Source organism: Anolis sagrei, chromosome 2 (genome assembly GCF_037176765.1).
Source record: "Anolis sagrei isolate rAnoSag1 chromosome 2, rAnoSag1.mat, whole genome shotgun sequence".
Classification (NCBI taxonomy): Eukaryota; Metazoa; Chordata; class Lepidosauria; order Squamata; family Dactyloidae; genus Anolis; species Anolis sagrei.
In genome coordinates this window covers 152154499-152182306 of record NC_090022.1, presented here as the reverse complement: position 1 = coordinate 152182306, position 27808 = coordinate 152154499, and the positions used below count along the sequence as shown (strand labels likewise).

Here is a 27808-nt window from a genome sequence, read left to right as displayed (position 1 = left end):
CAGTTTAAGGCTGTAGAAATATATTTCTGCATGTGGCATCACTGGGCATGTGGATGCGCATTCCTAGCCAATTTGCATCTATCTGTTACTGTGAAATTTGGGCACAGAATGCATTCAGGTTGTCGGAAATAGCAGCCTTCTACAAGCCTCCTATACTAGTTATTTGTTATGTATATACTTGTGATTGCTTACTATATTGTATGTAATCATTGATATGCAGTTTTCCCTTAACTCTATGTTTGAGGCTGTGGGAGGGACTGCACACCATGTGACCAGATCTGGGATTATTCAGACTAGAGATTCCATTTTAGAAGTCAGTGCAGCATGCATTAGACCGAATTTGCATCAGAAGCAGTACAGTTCATGAAGTCAGCAGTATTAGTATGCAGTAATTCTCAGTACTCATGCTGCAGTGAGTAGTCAGTCTTTATTGAGTCAATGTTCAGTAATGTATTAGACTGAAGAGAGTGTTAGTCTGTATGTAACAAAGAAGAGATTAAAACAGAATCCTATACAGAACTTACTAAAACAGAATCTATTGGGGGAGCTTTGAATGCCACTTTCTTGCTTCTTGGCAGGAGGTTGGACTGGATGGCCCACAAGGTCTCTTCCAACTTTGTGATTTTATGATTCTATACTTTTTAAACTATCAACCAGTAAGAAATGTACTTGTATGCTGAATACATGAAGTTTGTAAGTAAATAAACTGGGATTCTTTTAACGAGGGCTACCTATCTTTTGTCTCAGAGTGGGGAACGCTTGGCTCGAGAACAGTACGTGTGAAAAAGATCTTGGAGTCCTTGTGGACAACAAGTTAATCATGAGCCAACAAAGTGATGCAGCGGCAAAAAAAGCCAACGGGATTTTGGCTTGCATCAATAGGAGTCTAGTGTCATGCTCCCCATGCTCTATTCTGCCTTGGTTAGACCACATCTGGAATACTGTGTCCAATTCTGGGCACTGCAATTGAAGGGAGATGTTGACAAGCTGGAATGTGTCCAGAGAAGGGTAACTAAAATGATCAAGGGTCTTGAGAACAAGGCCTATGAGGAGCAGCTTAAAGAGCTGGGCATGTTTAGCCTGAAGAAGAGAAGGTTGAGAGGAGACATGACAGCCATGAACAGTATGAATACGTGAGAGGAAGTCATAGGGAGGAAGGAGCAAGGTTGTTTTCTGCTGCCCTGGAGTCTAGGACGCAGAACAATGACTTCAAACTACAAGAAAGGAGATTCCACCTGAACATCAGGAACTCAAATATGCATTGAAATGCACACCTGTTTTGGAAAACCAGGAATCTCCATTGCCTTTTGGAAGCCTGACCCTTTTGGAGATGAATTGGCATTCACACTAAAAACTTCCCTTATGTTCTACTGCTTTTTATTAAGGGGGACATGTGACAAAAAGTCATGTTTAGACATCATGATTTCCCCCCTAATTTTATACTCAATTTTTTTCCACAAAGTGTAGCCAAAATGGCAAAAGGTGTCATGCATAAAGAGCCTAGACTACTTTTACACTTTCAACTAAGCCTGGATCTAGACTGCCATATAATGCAGTTTGAACTGCATGGTCAGTGCTGCCTCTTATAATGAAGTTCCAAACTGCATCATATGGCAGTGTAGATCCAGCCTCTGTTTGCAGTAAGCAGAAACAGCGGGGGGGGGGGGGAGATGAGGAGACAGGAACTGGAATATTTTAAAGGCAAATAAAAGAGTAAGACAAGAGAGAATCAACTGGGAGTGTTCCTTTCAAACTGGTATGTCATTTGCCTTTCTTTCATTACGATTCATTCTTATAAGGGGCTGGGATTAAGACAGCAGGTTAAACCGCTATGGTGCAGAAAAATCTTACTGATCAGAAGGTAGGCAGTTCGATCCTGGGTTGGGGTGAGCACCCGCCGTTAGCCCCAGCTCACCTAGCAGGTCAAAAGCAGAAAAGCAGGTAGATAAAATAGGTACCACATTTAGCAGGGAGGTAAAAAAGGCGCCCTTAGGATATTGATCGGAGGAAAGCTCCTCGGCATGAAAGATGGAGCAACAGCTCACACCTCTCCCCACTATGGCCGGAATCGGGCACAGCCTCCAAGATGCCAGAAATAAGATGGAAAAACCACCTTTACCTCTGTTTGTGTTGTCTGTCCTTGTTAATTGTATAATCAGCATTGAATGTTTGCTGTGTGTTCTGTAAGCCGCTCTGTAAATAATAAAATAATAAATTATTAGATGTGACCCATGTGATTTATTAAAACTATCATTATACTTCTGTATTTACTCATGTACAGTATAAAACAATCTCGTGTATTAGATGAGACCACATTTCGGACCCAGCATTCTAGATTTTGATATGACCTGTTGATAAGTCAAGGGTCATTCAGTGGAGAGAGGAAAGCTGCCCCTGATTGCTGTCATTTTCCCATCTAGACATTCAAAAGGCCAGAAGTGATGCCACAATAGTGGTGGTTGCTGCTTCTTTTCAGTTTGCTCAGGGCAATCTAAGGTCTTGCCTTTTGTCTCTCTACCCAGAGAAGTGGATCGCTCCCCCCCTTTAAAATAAGAGCTAAGATACAGTACTCACATGGACCAATATTTTTGAGGTTGACTTTTTGTTATTTTTTTTTCTAGACTTATACATGAGAGTCTAGAAAAAAGTCTGTTTGATATGATCAAACAGTCTGTTTGATATGATGACTCTGTGGATTCCTGCATATAACAACGAAAGAGTGTTGCGATCGGTGGTTGACTTTGATACCACCAAGAGAAAAGAGGGATGACTGAAGTATATGACATTGAAGAGTGGCACGATGATGAGAGATAACGAAGCATCGGGAAAAGCTAGACAAGGTATTTTTCGCAATCTGTTTAGCCGCACCAAATGTGCTACTTTCAAAGCAAGACACTTTTGACAGAGCCCTGTTCAAAACCATCCAAACGACATTTAAGATCACCAAGAGACAAGCTTCTGCTACAGTACAAACAATTCAGCAACTATTCTTTCAAAGACAAAGGTGTGTCTGCCTTTGGGCTTCGTGTTTTGTCTTATGCACAACAGATTGGTTAATATTGCACTTCAGAGAGCCAGGGAAAGAACAGTGCCCAATAACTGAAATCTTTGCTTAGCAGACTGAGATCATTATACACTTTTCCGGTGTTGTGAATAGTCTCATTTTGGCCGAAAGCCAAGGGGCTTGAAAGCTTTAATCTCCTATTATCAGTGAGAGTGTGACAGCATTGTTCCCAGACTGTGGTGCATAAAGGATCTGACAAGTTGAACATGGGTCCTCTAAAGATCTCTGTGTGCCAACTGCTCCCTGGAAATGTCCCAGCAAAAACTGTCACATTTGGCAACTGTCTGAGCGGTTCCTGCATTCAGGCTTGCAACAAAGCACTAATTCTTACTGGATTTGTGCACAAGCTACATAAGCTATAATTTATGTTATGGGACAGCAACTGTGGGGCCCTTGGCTAAGTGAGAAGTTAACAAACTGCAAAAAAAAAATGCTGAAAAAGCACACTAAAACTAGGAAGTTGCCATCACTCAACCTAGTTTTGAAAAATACTCTCTTAGTCCAACAACAACAACTACTACTACTACTACTACTACTACTACTGTAGCATCGACACCGAGAACTGGGAAGCCCTGGTCCTTGAGCACTCTAACTAGAGGTCAGCTGTGACCAGCAGTGCTGCAGAATTCGAAGCGGCATGAATGGAGGGTGAAAGGGAAAAATGTGCCAAGAGGGAGGCACGTCAAGCCAACCCTGACCAGGACCGCCTTCCATCTGGAAACCGACGTTGCCCAGGGGGCGCCTGGATGGTTTTTGATGTTTTATCCTTGTGGGAGGCTTCTCTCATGTCCCCGCATGAGGAGCTGGAGCTGCTAGAGGGAGCTCATCCGCCTCTCCCTGGATTCGAACCTGCGACCTGTCGGTCTTCAGTCCTGCTGGCACAGGGGTTTAACCCACTGCGCCACCGGGGACTCCAATAATAATAATAATAATAATAATAATAATAATAATAATACTTTATTTATATCCTGCCCTATCTTCCCGAGGGGACTCAGGGCAAAGGGACCATGGTGTCAAAAGCAATTCATTTTCTCGTCTGAATTTTTATTTTTTAAGGGTTATACCAATAGACAGCCTGGATTGTGGGTTTGATAATGGACTATAAACCTGGAGACCATGGTTGAAATTCCCATTCAATCACAGAAACCCAATGGGGATGTCACATTCTCTCAGCCTCAGAGGAAGGCAAAGGCAAACAAACCCCTTTCTGAACAGATCTTGACCCCCCCCCCGCCCCGTGATAACCACATTTTTTCATATGTGGTGGTCCTGCCTTATCAATTGACATATTTCATCAGCAAATCACATTTGAGAACGAATGGTGGTCACTGAACATAGCAAAGTAGCCATGTAAGGAGCACATTCAAGTGATTGATCAATCAGTAGTCCTATGGATATAATATAGTGCATCCCATTGCCTGGAACTATCTCATTGACTGACTTAGGTTTTCTAGGTGCTTTATTAAGCCAAACGTGGTTACAAAGTGCAAGCCCTTGCAAACAAACTGCTGAAGTAAGTGGATGCTCTTGCAATGGAAGATTGCTCAGCGTTTCAGTACATATTGATCACTCTGTCAGGATCTTTCCAAAGTTCTTCTGCTTAAAAGGTGGAACGACTTCTGTTTATTTGTTTTTCTCCCCCAGGATGGAACCCAGGTCTCACACTTGGCTTAGAAGAACAGAAACACCCCAAATGTTAACCTCATTTCCTCTAATGGAAAATTTGGAAATGTTTAACCATGTTCCATCTTGCCCTCTTGCCTTCTCCCCTGAGCTGTACTTAAGCATTGAAATCTGATGGCTAAATAAGGATAAACAAAAGGAAAGCATCTGCTACAAAACGCATCAGGTTCACATTATGGAGTTGGATGGAAAACTATATCTAAGTTACACTAAGCAAAATATAATTCAAGAAGTTTCTTGAACTCTTGTTAAGAGGCTCCACTGGACAGCTGTAAGGAGACTCCAGCAAGGGAAGAAGCTGAAGAAGCTGAAGAAAGTCAGGTTGCTTACCTGTAACTGCCTTTATTTGAGTGGTCATCAGTGAAATTCACACACAGGTATGCATTTCACAGATACCACGATGAATAATGGTGGTTTATTTTACTTTGCTATGATTAAGCATCGGAAAACAATGCCTCAATTGTGGTCAAAGTTTGCCGCAAATCATGCCCAGAGTTTCACATTGTGAGTATGATTTTCAAATAAACTTAAGGCAGTTTCTCTATTTATTCATCGTGGTATGAATTTCACAGATGACCACTCAAATAAAGGTGGTTACAGGTAAGCATCCTAACCTTCTTCAGCTTCTTCCCTTGCTGGAGTCTCCTTACAGCTGTCCAGTGGAGCCATGGCCTCTTAACAAGAGATCAAGAAACTTCTTGAATTATATTTTGCTTAGTGTAACTTAGATATAGTTTTCCATCTAACTCCATCCAACACCCTTATCCAGAGAGCCTTGAACCCAGCCGACGTTAGATCTGGACCAAACTTGGTACACAGACCTAACATGGCCAACTGTGCATACAGATGGGGTTTGGGGGTGAATATCCTTGGCTCTGGAAGTTGTAGTTCACCTTTATCCACAGTGCCCTGATCCCAGACGATGTCACATCTGGATCACACTTGGCAAAAAGACCCAACATGGTCAACTGTGCATACATCTCTGGTTTGGGGGTGATTGTCCTTGACTACGGGAGTTGTAGTTCACTCTTATCCAAAGAGCACTGAACCCCACCAACTATAGATCCGGACCAAACCTGGCACATTAAGCCAACATGGTCAACTGTACATTACAGGCCGAGTTTGGGGGTGATTGTCCTTGGCTCTGGGAATTGTAGTTCATCCTTATCTAGAGAGCACTGAACCCAGTCGACTATGGATCTGAATCAAACCTGGCACACTGTCCCAACATGGCCAACTTTGAATAGTGGTGGGTTTTGGGGTGATTGGCCCACAATTTTGGGAATTGCAGTTCAGCCACATCCTTATGCATTTCCTAATGGGGGCATTCATAAAAAAACAACAGAAAAGACTGGCTTCTTTCTAAGAAATAGAGCTACCAATTACCAAACTGATATTACCAAACACCCCAAAACAAATAGTGCCTTTTTCAAATAACCCAGGCCAACGTAACATACTGGAGGGGTTTTGGGGGAGGGGATGACCCACCCGCACAGGAGTTGTAGTTCATCCTGCATCCAGAGATATTACCAGGCTTCCCAAAACAAACTGCCTTTCTCAAGTAACCCAGGCATCGCTGGGTCCTCAAGCTAGTAAAATATAAAAGCTGACTAGAAGACGGCAAAGGCAACCTCTCTCTGCACAAATCTTGCCAAGAAAGCCCCATGACAGGTTTGTCTTAGGCTGGTCATAAGTTGGAAATGACTTGAAGGCAGGCAACAACCACAAAGAGGAGCATTGTTGTGCTGCTGAGCTTTGACAAATTACAGCTGCTGAGAAGACCTTTTCTATATACTAGATCCATGCAAAATAGACCGCAGGCCTGTGGTCGGCCTGGAGTCTTCTTTGTATGAAAGAGCAAGAATCCTCTCCTCCCCAAGAAAGAAAAAAATCTGGCACAGTTTGTCCATAATGGGAGGAACAAGACTGATTGGCCTCCGCAGTAAAGTACAAAACTGCCTGTTCAGTACAAAACAATGTGGCTTCCTCTGCCCCTTGAGTGCCTGAAGAAAATGCTTCCTTCAGGAACGCTGTGAAGCAATATACATGTTTTTAATGCGTAATGGGTCACATTCATACAGTCATTTTAGAATGTAGGCCAAGAAGTACAAAAATAACAATTAGCTGCAGGCTGGATCCAGACTTATTTATCTTAAGAGTTAGATAATGATATAAATGGAACATGTTAGACCACACACTATATTTTTAAACAAGAGTTGCATATCTGAAATCAAGATGTTCCATAACTTGCTCCTTCTCACAATGTAAAAATGCAAATTTTGCATAAAACATTAGATGACGACAATGCATCTGTGCCCTGCTTAGCAGTTATTTTTTTCTACAGATGTCTTGTTGTTGTTGTTCATTCGTTCAGTCGTTTCCAACTCTTCGTGACTTCATGGACCAATCCACGCCAGAGCTCCCTATCAATTGTCACCACCCCCAGCTCCTTCAAGGTCAATCCAGTCACTTCAAGGATGCCATTCATCCATCTTGCCCTTGGTCGGCCCCTCTTCATTTTTCCTTCCATTTTCCCCAGCATCATTGTCTTCTCTAAGCTTTCCTTTATTCTCATGATGTGGCCAATGTACTTCATCTTGGCTTCTACTATTCTTCCCTCCAATGAGCAGTTGGGCTTTATTTCTTGAAGTATGGACAGGTTGGATCTTCTCGCTGTCCAAGGCACTCTCAGCACTTTCCTCCAACACCAGAATTCAAAAGCATCTATCTTCCTTCACTCAGTCTTCCCTATGGTGAAGATGCCTTACTCTGCATAAAATAAAGGTAAGAGAGCCAACAAAATCAACTCTCCTCATTAATTTAGGGATGAGGGTGAAGAGTTGTGTAACTGTTATTTTCTAACTCAAAGAGTAAAAGGGGCTTTAGTAGAGTTTTTTCCCTCCCAGTTCACTTTTTTCATATTTACTAGAATTATTTCCATTATTTTGTGTATGATGTTGATTCAAATGGATTTTTTGCTTACTTTTCCCACATCATTTTAATGATGCTTGTTAGTTGCCTTGAGTGCTATTTGTTTACTTGATTTTGGGAAGGATACAATGTGCAAAATGTGTAGTAAAATATAACATGAAAACAAGAGGCTTCTTGAACTCCCTTTACATTTCAGGCCTGGAAGCACTTATGACCTCCGCACCACACAAGAGTCCAAGCAAACAGTTTACTATAAAAAAATATAAAAAGTGTATAAAATCAGGAATAAGAAAAGACGATATATGATCAAAAAAGGTTTAGGAACAGGTGATATCCAGACAATAATCCAAATGTCTCAAAATGTTCCAGAGGTGACAAAGTCAAGGAACAGCCAGAAATCAGATATAACCAAGAAATCCTAGCTAGTAAAACTTGAACAGGATTACATGAACAGGAGCATAGAAAACTTCCAGGAACCAGGAACAAGAGAGCTCAGGCTTAGCTTCTCACAGGCAACACAGTGTTGTCTGAACTGACCTTAAGGTTTAAAAAAAGTTGTTTAATAGACCCCCATAAAATAATTCAATTTCCTGTGAATTTTTTTTCACAACTTTCCCACGTAATCTCTCTGAATGACACAATCTATTTTCGGCTCTGAATTGTAAACGAAGACCTTTGTTGATCTTCATAGCTACAGGTGGGTTCCCATGGGAAGTCTCCTTATCACTTCAATCTTCACTCAATTCCTTATCTGCTGTTGCTACTTTTGACTCCCCTGAATGCCCTTGAGGCCCTGCACTTTCTGAGCTGGTTTTCTAACACAGTGAACCATCATTTCCAGACCTGAATTTCCCAGGCTTGAGAGCCCATCACTTTGTGCCATAAGAAAGCTCATAATCGTCTCTAAATCATCAGTTAAACCATCAGCCTCTGGTGGTTTATCTACAATACTCCCTTTTATCCCAGGTATATATTATTATTATTTATTATTATTTGATGCACTTATTAACCGCCATTCTCAGCCCATAAGGGCGACTCATGGCGGTGTACAGTACACATAAAAGACAATTACAAAGGCCAGTTTCAACGACATATAACAACACAACAATTTACAGACTACACTAAAAATCCGCTTCGTCTCTTAGTAGAATCATAGCCAGTCTCATATTCCTTGTTCCATTCCAGTTCTCATTACCATATAGCTTTGTTGTTTAGCACTTAGTTAAATGCCCTCTCGAACAGCCATGTCTTAAGGCTTTTTCGAAAGGACATGAGGGAGGGCGCCTGTCTGATGTATGCGGGGAGAGTGTTCCACAGCCGGGGGGCCACCACCGAGAAGGCCCTCTCCCTCGTCCCCGCCAGCCGTGCCTGTGATGCCGGCGGGATCGAGAGAAGGGCCTCCCCAGACGATCTCAAGGTCCTCGTGGGCTCGTAGGCCAAGATGCGGTCAGAAAGGTATTTTGGGCCGGAACCGTTTAGGGCTTTGTAGGCCAAAACCAGCACCTTAAATTGGGTCCGGTAGCAAATCGGCAGCCAGTGGAGCTGGGACAACAAGGGCGTTGTGTGCTCCCTGCCACCCGCTCCAGTTAGTAGCATGGCTGCCGCGCGCTGAACCAGCTGAAGCTTCCGGGCCGTCTTTAAGAGCAGCCCCACGTAGAGAGCGTTGCAGTAATCCAGGCGGGATGTGACAAGAGCATGTACCACTGTGGCCAAGTCAGAAACAGAAGCTGTCATGGAGTTGTGTTGTCGGGAACTCTCCTGGAATTCTTTCTTCATGCACTTCCTCTTCTCAAAACTAATTGCATAAAATTGGTTTTTCTTCTGTTGCTACAGCTAGCCCTCCACATTCATTGGGATTAGGGGTCCAGGACCTTTGTGAAAGTCAAAGCCACAAATTAAAAAATGCCAGAAGATATATATTTTTACCGAAGAATCTAGAAATCCCTAGATAGAAAATTTTAATCAAATCTGTGAATTATCAAATCCACAAAAGTCACACCAACTAATGTGGAGGGCTGACTGTACTCCAAAAGAAAGAAGAAAGGAAGGAAAATACTGCCGTTGTCCTGATTTGAATGGGAGACGAATAGTAAAAGGAATTTCCTTGGGACTGTAATCCTTGATAGAGGACACTGATACTATAATTCAGTTTGAAACCAATTCAAAAGGAACCATTTTCATGGCAAAGTGATTAGATTGAGAGATCTAGAACTGGTTTGAAGCCCAAAAGGTGATTGTTATCAAGAAATCAGATTCACTCTTCCCTAATAGGAATTGTATAAATCATATAAATCATAAAGACGTGGCTTTCTTGGAAAATATAGCCAGCCGTATGATAATTCCTAATTGTCCTAAAAAGTAACCTTCCATGAATTTCATTGGAATATTGCTTCAACACCTTGGACTCCAGGGAACAATACCCCACATCACTGTAATTCCCACATTAATGCCTCCACTCACCTAACAATGGAGAAAACCAGAGATCAAAAAGATGCCCAATGGCCAAATGTTTTGTCCTTTTCCTGGGAACTATTCAAACTGATTAGCATCCATTGTTCCACCAGCAGAGAGCATTGTCTTCACCTAGACTGGGAAAACTACCATCATTGTAGCATCCATTTCCTCAAATTCTTTCCTTCACATACCCCATGGGAGGTGGAAACAACTGGCTGGGATTTCTGGAAGTTGTAGGTCAAAACACCTGGGGACCCACAGGTTGAGAACCATTGCTATGGATGGTCTACCTCATCTCAATTCTTCATTCCCGCCACACTAGTTTTTCTTCTTCTTTTTCTCTTCATCGCAGCACCCAAGAAAAACAACTTTATCTGGAACACATGGTTTCGTCGTTGCAAATCTCCTTAATAGGATTACACTGTGCAACATTGCGTCAATTACTTATCTGATCGTTTCTCTCAAATGGCCTAATTTTGGTTACTTTGGTACTAGGGAAAATTTACTGGTAGAAAGAATGGAAGCAACAGTTGAGTGATCATTGTTATTTCTGGGGTGGGGTGGGGTGTATTTCAAGCAATCCCAGCTTTATTCTGGCACATTTTGACAAGTTTAACATTGCAATAAGGAAGCTTCATACCGAGGAAATGAGGGCTTTCTGATCTATTAGCCCAATTAAGAAGGATAATTAATGGAACCTCATCAGTTTACTGTCATCTGCGCCAACAGCTTGGCAATCCATGCAATGGTTTGGTGCCATAACAAAACCATCTGTCTTTGATGGAACCATGTTTGCTCCTCTCAAAATTCTATTAATAATAGTTATTGTGGCATTACAACAGAGAGTACCATATTTGTATGAGTGATACTTAGACCTGTTCAAACAGGAGAAGTCTACGAGTGACTGTAAAGGATGACAATTAACAGCTGATACAGGAGCCTATAGGAATCCCCTTTCTCATGGCTGCAAAACAAAACAAAAACATAGCAGCTTCCCTGCTTATTTGCCAGTGCTACAAGATCGGGGAGAGAGGGATCATGAGAAACTGAATAGACAGAATGCGATGACAGGAGAAAGATAAATATTGGGTTTCCATATGTGACATTATGAAGGGTAACATCATGGAATGAGGGATGCAGAAACCCTGTGAAAGTAGAAAACCTGAAAATAAAAAAAACACCTTTTAAACCCAAGAGAACAGAAAACTGAGCACAGATTTGTGCTATACAACGTACAAATGTATAGCAAGGTTTCTCTCTGGGAGTAGATACTCCAGAATGACTCTATGGTCAACTTCCAGAACATATCTAAAACCACAAATGTGGAGGGTCAACTGCATTAATATGGAAAGGAGTTTTGTGGAACAACTATACAGACAATATTCCAAAATGGAGAAGGGGAAAACCAGCTCCATGGTTAGGACACCTTCCCACCTCTACAATTATTTATTTATTTATTTACTTCGCTTATATACTGCAATTCTCAGCCCAAGGGCGACTCATTGCGGTGTACAACATAGAAAAACAGGTGCAAAATACAAAACATAGTGTAAAATAATCCACAATTCATCATTATCAGAAAAACATCTTGTCAAAACATCAACATTACTACAAAAGCCAATTCCGAGTCGTCTCATCGTCAAACCCACAATCCGATATCATTTCCGTTGTTCCATTCCTATGGTCAAATTACCAGTCATTGCACTTCTTGTTCAAATGCCTTCTTAAACAGCCAGGTCTTTAACTTCCTGCGGAATATCAACAGGGAGGGAGCTAGCCTGATGTCCATGGGAAGGGTGTTCCACAGCCAAGGAGCCACCACCGAGAAGGCCCTATCTCTCGTCTCCACCAGCCGTGCCTGTGACGCAGGCGGGATCGAGAGCAGGGCCTCCCCGGAAGATCTCAAAGTCCTCGTGGGCTCATAGGCCGAGAGGCGGTCAGTTAGGTATCTTGGGCCGGAACCGTTTAGGGCTTTATAGGCCAATGCCAGCACCAAGGATCTCTTTCCTGCCTTCACAGCAACCAGAAGGCTGGCAGCAAAACCAATCCCAGAACTGATTCAGAGTTCTTCACTCTGGATCAGCCCCAGGATAAGGTGTCCCATGTAGAACTGTCCCTAGATGAGACTTCTCATATAACTGTTGTGTGTATGTAGGGGCTTCTGAAGGACATAACAATCCAGTGTTACATGACATGTAAACTGAGTCAGGTCAACGCATTAACAAATTCATGAGTTTCTCTGCAGTTTCCTCATAACTTGGGAACAAACTCAATTTTTGGGTTTATATAAACAGAACCACCCACAACTGTTTACATAGCCATCCCATGCTGACCAGGGATACAGGATGGCACTTGCCATCTCCCTGGTAACTTACTGCCTGGAGTGACATGAGCTGGAGTGCAAGGGTGATTGGAGAAAGGAAGGTGGGGAAGGAAGGATCGATTTTCCTTTCCCCTCATCTGTGAGTCCAAACCAATGTCACTCCAGGTGACAAGGGACAGACACCAGCCATTTTGTGCCTGGTAGTTGCTGTTATGATGACAACAGGAAGGGAACAATAAGGTCCAACAGTGTGCAACTGGCTTCAGCACCACTGGATGGTCAGGACTCCTTCCCACCTCTACAATGGCCAAGGATCTCCTTCCTGCCTTCACATCAACCAGGAGGCTGGCAGAAAAACCAATCCCAGAACTGATTCAGAGTTCTTCACTCTGGATCGGTCCCAGGATAAGGTGTCCCATGTAGAACTGTCCCTGGATGAGACTTCTCATATAACTGTTGTGTGTATGTAGGGGCCTCTGAAGGACATAACAATCCAATTTTAGGTAAAACAAGTTTTGGAACAGAGCTTGTGGCTTTAAAATCCACATATAATATAGATCCATGCTGCTTCAGACATTACATGACCCTCCTAGACAATCTGGTTATTCCACTTAATCCTGCCATGGCACATAAATGTCACTTGTACACAAACAAGAGCACTCTTAACAGTGATGTCCAATAACCCAAACTCATTGTGCAAAAGTTGGATGTACAAGACATATCACAGAAGGGAAAATGAAAGTGATCCCAACCCCATCTCTGCTACAACTGTAACTCTTTGATTGTTAACATTACTACTGACTTTGAAGAGTCTTGATGGCATACACTTTGGGTAACAAGTGAGAAGCATATGCCATATCTGGGGAAGATCTTATGGAAAGGAAATAAAAACAAACCTGTCCATTTTCTATTAACTGGCATATAACTTTCTTAAACAAACTACTGAGCACCTCCTGAATGTCAAACATCCTGCTGAGGAGCGTGACCACAACCCTAGGGAGCACACTGTGTGCATAAAATATTTTACAAAGACACATACAAATATATGGTATTCCTACATGTATTAAGATATACTTGAAAGAAAAAAATATATATAATGAAGTTAGGTAGATGAGAATGCAACAATACAGGTGTAACTCAGATAACAAAGTAGATATATTCTTTAACATTGCTTCTTTAATACAAAATTTAGTATTGGAAACAGAAATAACATGGAAAGAAAGCATGATCATCAAGTTTGCAGACAACACCAACTTGGAAGGGATAGCTAATATTCCAGAAGAAAGGAGCAGAATTCGAAATGATATGAACAAATTAGGGAGATGGGCCAAAACTAACAAAATGAAGTTCAACAGAGACAAATGCAAAATACTTTACTTAGGCAGAAAAAATGAAATGCAAAGATACAGAATGGGGGACGCATGGCTCAAGAGCAGTATGTGTGAAAAAGAACTCAGAGTCCTCATGGACAACAAGTTAAACATGAGCCAACAATGTGATGCAGCAGCTAAAATGCCAATGGGATTTTGACCTGCATAAATAGGAGTACAGGGTCTAGATCCAGGGAAGTCCCCCTCTAATCAGATAAGCTTTGTATAGGTCAGCCAAAACATATTTAATCTTTTAAGGGATTAATGGAAAGTTTGTTTCAAAATAAGCATGGCTTTTTCTTTTATCAATCTCCACTTTTCTCATGATTTTCATTTTGGCGATCAAACTTGCAGAACTCATTAAAAAAACATACTGGGCATAGTTGGTAATGCACACTTTTGATTCTATTTTCTATTTGCTGTCAGACATGCTCAGTAAGCAATTATGGGGGCAGCTGCTATTCATCTTGCCTGCTGTAGACAGGCACACAGTGACAATAGGATCAACTCTAGTGCAGAATCTTATTCTTTCCCCACTTCAAGCTTTATTGCATTTTGTACTACAAACATGCTCCTGCCACCTTACAGAACAGAATATGTTCCTTTAGTCCTCCTTTACTATACTCCCAATGCTGATGCTGTCAAAAACGTCAAGCCAGCTGGGCAGGTGTAGAAAGGATTTGTGAAAAGGAGATGTTGTTAGAAGAAAAATGCCTGTACTTTTGTCACTACCCCAGGCCCTTAATCATACTCCGAGCGGAAAGGGGAACAAGGATATGTATTTTATTAAACATCTTTGTTTTATTAAACATTCTTACATTCTGCACTTCAGTCCTGAAGGCTCTTTCAACTGACTGACAAAAGAAGGCAGTGTTAACAATTAAAATGCCACTCATCTTAAAATATAAACTTAAAGGCCAATTGAATCTGTCCAGTTTGTTTACAGGGCCAGCCCAAATCATTTTTTCTGCCTGAGGAACAGGAAGAAATGGTGCCCTCCTCAACAAGGGGGGCACTTTGGCAGGAAATTGCACGCTCTTTGTTTCCATAAGAGCAAAAATTATTATTATCACTGTGTGCCTTCAAGTCATTTCTGTCTTATGGCGACTCTATGATGAACCTATTGCAGGATTTTCTGGGGGAAATATAACACATTAAATAACTAACAATTTATAAACTGCTGTGACTTTAGGACAATCTAAAACTGCTGCCTATGACAGCTGCTTCCCTAGCCTAACAGTAGGGCTTGTCCTGTTCGTTTAAAGTTGTTTAATATATATATTTTAAAATTCACAAAAGATGCTCCAGGGTTAGGAGATAATCTCAACGCTTTTATCTTCCTTTAAGCAGAACACGAGAAGATAGGCGTATGTTTTACTTCTTAGTGAGCAACCTAGCAGTACATTACCCATATCCGGAACCACTGGGTTGTTGTGAGTTTTCCGGGCTGTATGGTCATGTTTCAGAAGCATTCTCTCCTGATGTTTTGCCCACATCTATGGCTGGCTTCCTCAGAGATTTTCAACAGACCTCACAACCTCTGAGGATGCCTGCCATAGATGTGGGCAAAACATCAGGAGAAAATGCTTCTGGAACATGGTCATACAGCCCGGAAAACTCACAGCAACCCACTACCCATATATTTTCTCTTTTGTTGTTGTTAACTGGTATCAGGTTGACTTGAGCGTATGGTGACTCTAACAATGAGAGACCTCCAGGTCCTCCTATTATAAACAGCCCATCTCAGGTCTTGCGTGATCAAGGCAGTGGTTTCCTTTATTGAGTCTATTGCCTTCTACCTTCCCATGCATCAATGGCTTCTAGGGTTGGATAAACACATTCAGAATTTATTGAAATTTGGATGAAATCATATGAATTTGGACATCCGAATGAGTTTTGAACCATGCAGGAAAGGCTGGGGGGAATCTGATTTTTAATCACTTACCCATTTTTTTTCAAAATTATTCTGTAATGTTAAGATGTCTCCCAATGTTATTTTAATTTTCACAACCATTAGGCAAGGGAACTTTTGAAATATCATTCGTTTGGCTGGTGCTGCCAGAAGGGATGCGATAGGTGTGGCTAATCGCAGCCATCTTAACTGTAGTTTGGGAAGGCCAGGCCCCTAATGGTAGAGATTGCAAAAGGTCCTGCTCTTAAACTACATTTCCCATAATGCACACCTGCTCAGTAGCCAAATGATGACTGAAGGACCCAAAAATAGCTGTCTGTAGCAGTCTTCATCTAAATATAAAATAAACTGATGGAATCTACAAAGAGATCTAAAGAAAGTAGCAAAGCAATAAGCAACTTTCACAAAGCCAAGAGAACATAAACTGCTTAAAAAACCGAGCCTTTTACTTTGGCCTGATTTCCATGAACAAGGCACTGGGACAACCAGCCACAGCCAGCCAGCTGTGGTAAGTAATGATAAAATAAAATGATTTGCAAATAGGAATAAACGGATGGATGTGTCTTGAGGGTCCCCTCCAACTCAGTAGAGGAAACAAATAGATGTCAGAAGAGTTTGGATCTGCAGAAGAAGGGGGTCAGTCTAGATGTCCCTTGCTGGGGTCTGTACTATGACTACTGTTCTCTACAAATTTAGCACAGTTTGTGCCACACAAACAAAGTTTCTGGAGTACAACAACCACTATCAAAGTAAAGACCACCCAATGAAACAGGGAATAATAATTTCAAACCAGGAACAGATTTTCTTTAATATTTTAAAAGTGTTTTTTATAAAAACGTTGAAAATTCACCAAAAATCCATGGATACGTCAAAGGTTATGAAATTTGTTGAGCTAACAGTAGTCCATGTGTTCTACCACTATAGCAAGTTTCATCGTGATTGGTCTAAAAATGAGGAAGGGAGAATCCCCTGAATTCTCCCTATTGCCAGTGCTGTTTTTCCCTACTGCGTATGCGAATCTGCATTAATGAAATCGATTCGGAAGTTTTGGAAAGTTTCAAATATTTTTTTGGGAGGGGGGAATTCAGATATGACCTTAGAATCGAATCACCAGCACCCTCAATTTCTGAACTGAGTTCAGAACCATTTTTTTTGGACCAACCAAGCCTAATGGCTTCATTTACCCACATTCCAAAAATACCCTCCTCCACAAAGTTTGACTCTAAGTCCTTCAGTGCAATTCTATGGCATACTTCCTACCCACTTATAGTCAAAATATAGGATTTGCCATTATCATGGTTTCAGGTATCCATGGGGATGATGATGGTCTTGGAGTTTATCCACCACAGATATGGGATTGTACTAGATTATTTTTCTTAGTACGACTGTATATACTTATGTATAAGTCTAGAATTTAGTCAAAAATAGACTTAAAAATGGGTCAACATATTAATGGATCAGTTTTGTATCTTAACTCTGTCTTTATTATCCACTTCTCTGAGTAGAGTAGTAAAAGGCTAGAGTTCTGGAGCACCCAAAAGAAGCATAGGTTCCCTCTACTTTCTCCACCACAATGTAGGTTCTGGTCTTTTTTGAAGACCTGGGTAGGAAATCTCCACAGACTGCTTCTATTAATTCATGGGTCACATAATTTGGGCCTCCAAATCTGCCCTCGACTACTTCATGAGGTCCAATTATACATGAAAATACATGGTAGTCTCTTGGTAAAGGAACTGGAGACTATGTTTTTACAAGAAAAATTAAATAAACACAAGCTGGCAATTTGGGGAAGAGGACTGGAATGCCCCTGAGGGAGCCAGTCACACGCCATACCTTTGGCGCTGTGTCCTTCCCTCCATGTATTACGTGCAAGCGGGACATGGTGCAATTGTCACTGACAATATTCTGAAATGCTAAAATGCAGCCGGACTTGGCACACTTTGGCTGTGGCAAGTGGCCCCTGGAGGATCTGGTTTATTTCAGAACACACGCACGGAAGATAATAGGAATATCGATGCTGGGGTCATGTTACAGAACAGCGGAGCATCATTCTGAAACAGAAAGGCTAGTACGTGAGAGCTAGGATGGAAGGAATCAATAGGTTGCCTTTTAAAGGGTTTTGGTTCTAAAAATACACCTGAGCAAAGTGTGGAACAGACGTCAGTTCCTCAGACAGTGGGAGGCTGAGATAGAAAAAACAATTGCCCTGCAATACATATACACTTTTCTCACTGACTCATTCCCCTTGTCTAAGGTCCCACCATCACAATCATCCACTGCCATTCCCATTGGAATGCAGCTTGGCCCTTTGCACACCACAGTTTTTCAGGAACACAAATCATTACTGTAATACTGTAAGAAGAGTCTGGCTGCTTGAGAACCTTTGCTTCAAGACAATCTAGTACAGTGTTTCTCAACCTGTGGGTTGCCAAAGACCATCAGAAAACACATATTTCTGATGGTCTTAGGAACCCCTCTGGCAGAGAAGGCTGAAGATCTCTCTTGCTTTTTTGAAACAGACAACGAATCCTCCCACTAAAAGCCCTCCTCCTGCCGTGTATTTTGGAGACTCCAAGCAGCGAGGGGAGAGCAGGCGTGCTTGGTGCATGACAGCATGGTGCCCATGCAAGAGAAAGTGGGCAAGGATGGAGTGAGGCTTACACCAGTGAGTCCCTTCAAACCAGAGGGAAAAGTACCAATACTATTGTTGGTGGGGTTCAGAATGCTCTTTGTAGGTGAACTATAAATCCCAGCAACGACAACTCCCAAATGTCAAGGTCTATTTTCCCCAGACTCCACCAGTGTTCACATTTGAGCATATTATTTCTGCCAAGCCTGGTCCAGATCCATCATTGTTTGAATCTACAGGGCTCTCTGGAAGTAGGTGAACTACAACTCCTAAACTCAATGTCAATGCCCACCAAACCCTTCCAGTATTTTCTGTTGCTCATGGGAGTTCTGTGTGCCACGTTTGGCTCAATTCCATTGTTGGTGAAGTTCAGAATGCTCTTTGATTGCTGGTGAACTATACATCCCAGAAACTGCAACTTCCAAATGACAAAATCAATTCCTCCATCCCCACCACTATTTAAATTTGGGCGTATTTGGTTAAGTGAATGAAAATACATCCTGCATATCAGATATTTATATTACAATTCATAGCAGTAGCAAAACTACAGTTGTGAAGTAGCAATGAAAACAATTTTATGGTTGGGGGTCACCACAACGTGAAGAGCTATATTAAGGGGCTGCGGCGTTAGGAAGGTTGAGAAACATTGATCTAGTAGTTATGCTGGTGTTAAAATAGCTCCATGGAATTGGGTTGATTCCATGTGCCTTCTTTGCCACTGTAAAGGCTAAAAATGTCTTTATAATGGCAAAGAAGGCTCATAGAATCAACCCAATTGCATGGAGCTGTCTTAACACCAGCATAACTACTAGATTAACATAGAATTATAGAGTTGGAAGAGACCACAAGGAACATCCAGTCCTATCCCGTTTGGTGAAGCACAGAATCAAATAACTCTCAACATACGGCCATCCCACCTCTGGTTTAGAAAAACCTCCAGAGAAGGAGAGTCCACCACACTCTGGGGCAGCACATCCCACTTTTGAGCAGCCTTTATCATCAGGTTTTTCTTAACGTTTAGGTGGAATCTCTCTTCCTGCAATTTAAAATTCACTGCTCCACATCCTAGCCTCTAAAGTAGCAGAAATCAAGTCTGTTCCGACTTCAGTATGACATCCTTTCATATATTTAAACATAGATATATAAACCCATTGTCCTAATTCCAACAGACCTCACTACCTCTGAGGATGCTTGCCATAGATGCAGGCGAAACGTCAGGAGAAATGCCTCTAGAACATGGCTCTATAGCCCGAAAAAACCCACCAGAACCTAGTGATTCCAGCCATGAAAGCCTTCGACAATATATTTAAACATAGCTATCATGGTCTCTCTTAAACTTCTCTTGGTTGCCCTTCCCTGGACATCATTGTGGTCAGTTCTTGAATTCCCATTTTCATTTTGCTGAAAGAAGTCATTTGATCAGCAAGAGGGACTAATTACACACTGTCTATAATAGCAATTCCTATCCTTTTTAGGTGGACATCAGTTCTTCTCAACTTCAGTTAAAATTGCCAGTAGCCAACGGGGAATAGGAGTAGTAGCCCATCTCAACTAGGAGGAATGACTTAAAGAAAGTCCATCTGCATAATGAAGTCATATGACATAAAAGATCTTACCCATATTTACTTGAGTCTAATGTACCATTGAATCTAATGTGTATCTCAATTTTCAAAATCCTGAAACCAAAAAAGAAGTATTTGTTGCAAAATGTAATGTGCAGCAACAAAGAGGGCACTCATTGTCATTTGGCCAAAAAAGGTGTGCATTACAGTTGCTGCCTGCTTATAATTCTTTCTTTAAAAACAAAAGTATTACAGTGGTCTTCAACTCCCAGAAATCCTAACAGCTGGTAAACTGACTGGAATTTCTGGGAATTGTAGACCAAAACACCTGGGGACCCACAGGTTGAGAACCACTGTGTTGGAATATTAAAGCTTTCCGCACTAAAAAAGGAAACCTTGGGACACATCTCTGCTGTAGAATGAACCCACCTTAACTGCCCTGGCTCAATGCTATGGGATCATGGGGGGCTGTAGTATGGGATCATGGGGGCTGCCAAAGAATGCTGATGCCTCACCAAACTACAAATTTCAGGATTGCATAACATTGAGCCATGGCAATTAAAGTAGCAACGATGTCCCTCAAATGGGAGCTCTAGCTGCTCCTGAAGTAGCTTCCCCTTTGGCTTTGGCTCAGCACTAAGATTACCATATTACGCAGATATAATGCACACCCTATGTGCTGGTACGGTTGTACCAGGAGCTCTAAACTCCCTTTCGTTCTTTGAGCGTTTGCATGTGCTTGTTCTGACCATGCATTTTGCAGTTGGATGGTTCTTGCTAGGCTGCAGTCATGGGGCTAGCCACCTGTCTATCATTGTTAAATTTTAGTTCCGCCATTTTTTCCAGGTTCAGGAGGGAAAGGGAACCATTTTAGTACAGTCTTACAGTTGGAGGCTCAGCTACAGGACGTGAAAGTTTTCTACCTGTAGAGAAGCTTCGTTTCTTACAAAGTCCAGGGGAAACTTTGTTAAACTTTTAAGACTTCTAAAGACTTTGTATAAGAAAACCCATAGGGCCTCTCATCCGAGGCACCCCGGCTTCCCGCTGGGCACAAAGAGCACGTCCTGTTCAAAAGCCAATTGCTATAGGCCCAGCGAGCGACAGCACACCCTAATTTTGGGAAGGTGAGCATTAGATTCGAATAAACAAAGTATTTTTACTGAAAAACTCTGATGACTATTTGTTAGCATATAAAAATACACAAAGTATCATGTTATTGTTGTTGAAACTTCAAATAAATCTGTCATATGACAGATTTATTACTTATAAACACAATAAAGAGGAACAACTTCTCTTAGTCATGGATAAATGTCCATATTCATTTAGATAAATATAATAGTCCAATCTGTCTGATGATTTAAAGAGTTACTTGTAGATGTTTTCGAAGGATGGTGACCAGGTTACAAGTGCATATAAAAATAGGCATGCACTTGCACGCAGAAATAATTTGGAATTGCACTGAGCATACTTTGTTGTATAATTGGTCACTGGAAGTTAAATAGTGCTTTCGTTTGCAAGTCTTGCTGAGGTATGAACCTCTGAGGAAATCCCATTGTGGGAGTGGACAAGATTAATTCTAGGCAACAGGCATTCCCTTATTATACAGTCTGTATGACTCACAAGCAAGCAAGGTTTATACAAGTACATCTGGGGCAAACTGTAGCAGACAGCTCCACGCCTTTTAACAGTGTCTACTTTTTTGGCAAAGTCTCCTCTGAATGGGAAGAAGATCAACCTAATTTATATATTTAGATCCAGGCAAGGGATGGACTGACGAATGAAAACTCAAAGGATATGTATCACCTTTAGAAAAGTTTCAATCATTTTGTGACCCTTTCCACACAACAGCTTCACACATTATGCATATTTTGTTGTAATGTCAATTAACATACAAAACCCAACATAATTCAAAAAGAAAGTCCAGAAGTAAAATGTTTACTGGTATGGAGATTATAAGTTGGAAACCTTCTTTGAATAGGCTGGTATGTGCTGATCAAGTCATATTCCCAAGGTGAGTAAATACACAGAGTAGGTTTTCAAAGCAAGATTGTCCATTTTAGGTATACAGTGTTCCCTCACTTATCGCAGGTGTTACGTTCCAGGATCACCCGTGAAAAGTGAAAATCCGCGAAGTAGGGACGGGGTTGGTTGGTCTCTCTCTCTCTCTCTCTCTCTCTCTCTCTAAATGTAATGTTCATTTGTGGGATTAACATAACTCAAAAACGACTGGACGAAATGACACCAAATTTGTACACAATACACATAACAGGACAACAGCTCACCATCACTCATTAAAACACTAAAAAACACAGCAGAAGAGACTTAAAAAGCCAAAAAAAAACAAAAAATACATTACAGCGCATGCGCAAAACCACATATGTACACAGACACACACATATACACATATACACAAATATATACAAAAATATATACACACACATATGCACACACAAAACACATACACAGAAAGGGGGAAGGAAGGAAGGAAGGAAGGAAGGAAGGAAGGAAGGAAGGAGAGAAGGAAGGAAGGAGAGAAGGAGGGAGATAATGAGGGAAAGAATAGGGAAGGAGAGAAGCAAAGAAAGAAAGGTAGAGAAGGAAGGAAGGAGAGAAGGAAATAAAAAAGTGAAAGAGGGAAGGAAGGAGAGAAGGAACGAAAGAGAGAAAGAGGGAGGGAGGGAAGGAAGGAAGGAAAGAGACAAGGAAGGATGGAACCAAAGAGCAAAGGAAGCGAAAAAAGAAACAGGTAGAGAAGGAAGAAAGAAGAAGGGAAAGAAAAAGAGGGAAGGAAGGAAAGAGGGAGGGAAGAAAGGAGAGAAAGACAGAAGGAGAGAAAGAGGCAGGGAAGGTTGGCCACAGCAATGCGTGGCGGGTACAGCTATATATATATACACACACACACACACACACACACACACACACACATCATGTTCAGAGGGTGAGGCAGAAGCAAGGAGAGATTTAAAGGCATTGCACACCTTCCCCCCCCCCCCCCCCCCCGCTAGCTATAAGAAAAGGGCTATAAGACCAATGATTTACATATTGCTGTGTTTCTCCACTCTCTCTTTTGGCTGCCTCTCTCCCAAGGTGGAGGGTGAAGCCCCCTTTCACACTCCATCATTGCCAGGAGGAAAAACCCATGAAACAGTGAGTCCGCAGAAAGTGAACCGCGAGGTAGCGAAGGAACACTGTAATTCAATTGCTTCAAATTGTCAACTTCAAAGGAGGCTTTAGAATCAAGCTCAAAAAGATAGATGTTTGCAAGAAAATAAAAATAGTTATAAAGTTATTTCATGGGCACTCTAGATGATTTCTGAAGGGCTACTATGCTGCAAGCCTACAAATATTACTTCTTGGCTTTTTGGAATCATTCTTCTTCAAGAGGACTGTGTTACAATGCCATTCAATGTAAATTCCTGAAAGGAGCTTGGAATGAAACCCAGTAATGCACAATCCTCCCCAAATGAAAATGGAGAGGGAAGAAGAATGCTAGCGTGGGCAAACACTAAAAAGAACACAAAGGGATTGTTGTCACAAGCAACCCGGTCCAGATTTAATATTTTCCTCTAGATACATATTCCATCCCCACCCCCCACTGCCCTCCTTCTTTAGAAATAATAGTTATTTGCTAGAGATAATAAGTCCTCATTATTAAAGACATAAAGGACAGTACGCCCATCCAGACCTAAGTAGGTGCTTTTCATTTAGGGTTGCCAGTTTGGGATTGTCCCAGGCCCTGAGGTTTCTGGGGTAGAAACCTGAAATCTAGGCATGGTCCTTGCTGGTGTAATTAAGTGTTATGCATTAAGTATTACCCACAGTTGCTCACTGCTTGCCATTTAAACATTCACACAAGGTGTTTTTCTATTTCGAAATTAGACTAAAAGGATTAGTTTAATATTTATCCTATTCCCAGCTCAATTGTTTACTGTCTGGCCATATTTATAGTCGTTTTCTGCTATTGGTTGATGAGTGCTGTTTTAATTGCATGTTAATTGTTGTTTTATATGTCTTTATTTTTTTAATTGTATTTTTAAATTGTTTTCATTTTATGTTCTGTTCTTAGGCACCTTGTGTCGTGTGTAAGCTGCTCCAAGTCCCTTCAGGAAGATAGTGGCAGGATACAAGAATAAAGTTATTATTATTGTTATTGTTCCCATATCAACACAAAATGAGATTATGCCTTCCCAGCTGCTTGGGAAAATGGGATGGGGGTACATTTAATCTAGTTTATTTGCTTCTGAAAGTAGAGTCAGAGCAGAATGGAGGGTGAGCCCTGATGCCATAATGAATGAGAGGGGAAAAGGAAGATCATTAAGTAAATATTGTCAGCACTCCATGTTAGGAACACAGGACCTCTGTCAAAGTGAATACTAATTTTAATTGTGCTTCTTGACTGTTGGTCAATAACATAATTTTTTTTAAAAAAAATTACATGAGAGAATACCTTCTCAGGAACGGCCAAGTCCTCCAGCACAATTCTATGGTCAACTTCCAATTTGAGTTTCTTTTGTGGAGAGAAAAAGAGGGGTATAATAATAATGGTAATAATAGTAATAATAATAGTAATAATAATAGCAATAATAATATATTTATATTCTGCCCTATCTCCCCAAAGGGACTCAGGGTGGCTTCCAACAAGAAATGGCAAACATTCAATGCCATAATACATTAAACAAAGACAAAATAAACATCTCCACCTAATCCCAAAAGTAAATTTGTAACTATAACAAAGTAACTGATAAATAAAATAAAATAATAACATAACCAGACAACCACAACATATCTAACATTAAACACAAACCTAAGTCTAGCCAAGTCTAAAAATATGTATAAAATTGTTAAAATTATTTAAAAAAATTTATGCAGCCAGCCGAACTAAAGAAAAATGCCTTTTTAAGTCTGACTACTAACCCTCCTCCTCTCCAAATGCTAGGGAACACAGAGGCATTTTAGACAGTTTTTAAAAAGATAGTAAAGAGGGGACCATTTTTATTTCTTTAGGGAGAGAGTTCCAAAGTCGGGGGAGCAATCACAGAGAAGGCCCCCTCTGTCATTTCCACCAACCGTGCTTGAGACGGGGGTGGGACCGAGAACAGGACCTCCTCTACTGACTGTAGTTCTTGAGCAGATTTGTAGGTAGAGATGCAGTTTGCCAAATAGTTTGGCCCCTAACTATGTAGGGCTTTAAAGGTAATAACCAGCACTTTGTATTTAGCCCGGAAACAGACCGGCAGCCAGTGGAGCCAACACAACATGGAGGTGGTTCTCTCCCATTTAGTAATCTAGCTGCCGATCTCTGAACCAGCTGAAACTTCCAAACTATCTTGAAAGGCAGCTCCACATAGAGAGTGTTGCAGTAGTCCAAATGGGATGTGACTAAGGTATGGATTACCATGGCCAGATCTGGCGTCTCAAGATACGGGCGCTGCTGGTGCACAAGTTTTAATTATGCAAAGGTGCTCCTGGCCACCGCTGACACCTGAGGCTCCAGGGTCAGCAATAAGTCCAGGATCACCCCCAAGCTGCAGATCTGTGTCTTCAGGGGGAGTGTAACCCCATCCAACACAGGTTGCCACCCTATACCCTGATCTGCCTTCTGACTGACCAGGAGCATCTCTGTCTTGTCTGGTTTTAGTTTCAACTTGTTAGCTCTCATCCAGTCCATGACTGATGACAGACACCAGTTTAGGACCAGGAAAGCATCTTTGGCTTTAGGGGGAAAGGAGTAATAGAGTTGGGTGTCATCTGCATATATTTGACACCGAGCTCCAAAACTCCAGATGATCTCACCCAGTGGTTTCATGTAGATATTAATCAGCTTGGGGGATGGGATGGAACCCTGAGGGCCAGGGAGTCAAACAGGAGTCTCCCAGCATCACCTTCTGGGTCTGACTCTTTAGGAAGGACCACAGCCACTGAAAAACAGTGCCTCCTAGCTCCATTCCAGAAAGATGTCCCAGAAGGATATCATGGCTGATCGTATCAAACACCACTGAGAGGTCTGGAAGAATCAACAGGGACACACTCCCATTGTCTAGCTCTCTTCATAGACCATCCACCAAGGTGCCCAATGCTGCCCGAAGCCGGATCTGAAACCAGATTGAAATGGATCCAGATAATCCGTTTCATCCAAGAAACTTTGGAATTGAGAGGCCATCACCTTCTCTAGAACCTTGCCCAGGAAGGGGAGATTTGACATTGGTCAATAGTTGTTCCGTTGAGTGAGTCCAGTGCCAGTTTCTTTAATAAAGGTCTTACTACTGTCTCCTTAAAGCCAATTGGCATTTTGCCTTGTGATAAGGAGGAGTTCACCAGCACCTTCACTCACTCTACCATAAATAAACACAAAAAAACCCAGCAACAACAATAACAACAACAACTTCCAATAGAAGATGACCATATAATTGTACTGAAGGAGCTACAGATTCTTAGACAAGCCATTTAAATCAATGGGTTGTTGTAGGTTTTTCCGGGCTATATGGCCATGTTCTGGAGGCAATTTTTCTCCTGATGTTTCGCCTGCATTTATGGCAAGCATCCTCAGAGGTAATGAGGTCTGTTGAAACTAGGAAAAACTAGGTTTATATATCTGTGGAATGACCAGGGTGTGACAAAGGACTTTTGTTTGCTGGGGCTAGCTGTGGATGTTTCAGCTGATCACCTTGATTTGCATTCAATGGCTTGGTAGCGCCTTTAAATCAAATTTGTGAATAATCAAATGCACAAAAATCAAAACCGCAAATGTGGAGGTTTACTATACATAGACTCTCAAAAAATCTTTGCAAATTGTAGTAGCTTTGCCAAAATAAAGAACCAAAATAAATCCCACTGAATCGCTGGAGACTTGGAAAGTCGGTATTTAAGTTCCTATTGTTGTTGAGTCAAATAGAAGTATTTAGGTCTTGGCTTTCTATAACTTGCCAAGGAAGAGGCCCAGTGTTGCATACCTCTACACCTGCCTCTGTTCCCAAAAGGCACCTGAAGCTGGAATGCAATCCTACACAATATTAAGGAAAACTAAGGGTGCTTCATGATAAGAGGCCTAAAATATTAGACTCAGCCGGAGTAGACTCGCTAAATTAATGGAAACTTGGTAAATCAATACTGATGTAAATTACACTAACTCCGTGGGCTTATTCTAGTTTTGTCCCTACCACTCTCAGTCAAAAACTATTGTGAAGGTTATCCACCCTTTTCCTCTTAATGTTTTGGAGCATGATGCTAAGTAATAAGGCTGCGTGGGTTAAATTAGAGTAATTCTGAGTCTGTTACTGGCAATATGCATATCAAAAACAGAAGCAGGTTTTAAAGGCACTTATATCATTTTTAAAAAAATGAAATGGAAAGTTTTGTATGGCAGAAATGTCTCTCTCTCTCTGTGATCTCCTCCAATTGCCCTTATTTGACAGGAGCAGTTCCAATGAATCCTCTGTGACTCCACTTGGGGAAAAACAAGAAGCTGCAATCCACCACTATTTTGTCTGTTCTTCCTCCTTGATTCTTCCTGCAGGATGAAGCTTTAGATTGATACTTATTGTTAAGGTTAGTTTTCCTGTCATTTGTGTGGGAGAGCCAACATGGAGTAGTGGTTGGAGTTGGACGATCAATTCAGGACATCAGAAATCCCCACTGTAGAATTTCACAGAGTAGCCCTTGGACAAATCCTTGATTCAGAAAACCCCATGATAAGGTCGCCATCAGTCAGTTGTGACTTGAAGGCACAAAACAACAGCTTTGTGTTAGCTGTGTTCTATCTAAAATCCCTTTTTAAGATCTGTATCTCACATAGATTGGATATATTTGGCAATGGCTTTTTTGCGTATTTTCAACCTCTTTCCTGTTTCTGTGCCTTTGGTTACTTACAGGAAACACAATAC

General features: G+C 41.4%; 1 protein-coding gene across 1 annotated transcript in view; it reads right to left on the bottom strand.

The window, feature by feature from the left end:
- The window catches only part of FRMPD1 (FERM and PDZ domain containing 1), a 93258-nt gene that overhangs the window by 48378 nt on the left and 17072 nt on the right, over nt 1–27808 (bottom strand). The window contains exon 2 of the mRNA XM_060763759.2: nt 2120–2193. The gene's annotated coding sequence lies outside the window, so the exon portion shown is untranslated. The remainder of the gene's footprint in view (nt 1–2119; nt 2194–27808) is intronic.